Source organism: Passer montanus, unplaced genomic scaffold, assembly GCF_014805655.1.
Source record: "Passer montanus isolate IOZ18808 unplaced genomic scaffold, ASM1480565v1 scaffold16, whole genome shotgun sequence".
In the NCBI taxonomy this organism is placed as follows: Eukaryota; Metazoa; Chordata; class Aves; order Passeriformes; family Passeridae; genus Passer; species Passer montanus.
In genome coordinates this window covers 8,210,286-8,210,929 of record NW_024363160.1, presented here as the reverse complement: position 1 = coordinate 8,210,929, position 644 = coordinate 8,210,286, and positions in this window count along the sequence as shown.

The window sequence follows — 644 nt, the reverse complement described above, 5'->3', positions numbered from 1 at the left end:
GAAGAGCTGGATGTAGTTGAGGGATACAATACTGTGTATTTCACAGACACATTAATCAGATAACTCACTAAAATGCCTTGTAGAAGACAGTTTTGGGTTTGCGTTTTGGGTTTGTGGTGGGTGGTTTTTTTTTTTTTGTTTTGTTTTGTTTTGTTTTTTTTCCCCGGGTCAAGCTTCAGTGTTGGCAGAAGTCTCTGTATTGTGGAACAGCAGCTGGTAACAGGCTGTAGGAAAATGCTGTGTGGTAAGTGGAACATGCCTTCACGCCTGTAAAAAATAATCTAATTTATCTATACTTTGTTGGAGGGTGGAAAACAGAAGGTAGCCAACACTTCATCCACACATCATCCCCACGCCGTATTTTTAAGAGACGCGCCCCTGCCCGCCGCGGCCGCCCGAGTCCCTTGAACTTTCCCCGGGCGCCCGCAACAAGCGGCCCACGCCGGGCTGCCGCTGCCCGCACAGCCCCCTGCCGCTTCCGCCAAGTTCCCCTCAAGCACAGCCTGCTCTGGGAGCCTCCAAAATCCCTGCGAACTGCCCGCCCGGGGACTCCCGGCACGGCGCCTGAGGAAAGCCCGCCGCCGCCCCCGCTCCTCTCCCGTTCACACCTCGCACAGCTCCCGCCCTCCCTCGCACGCCCACCC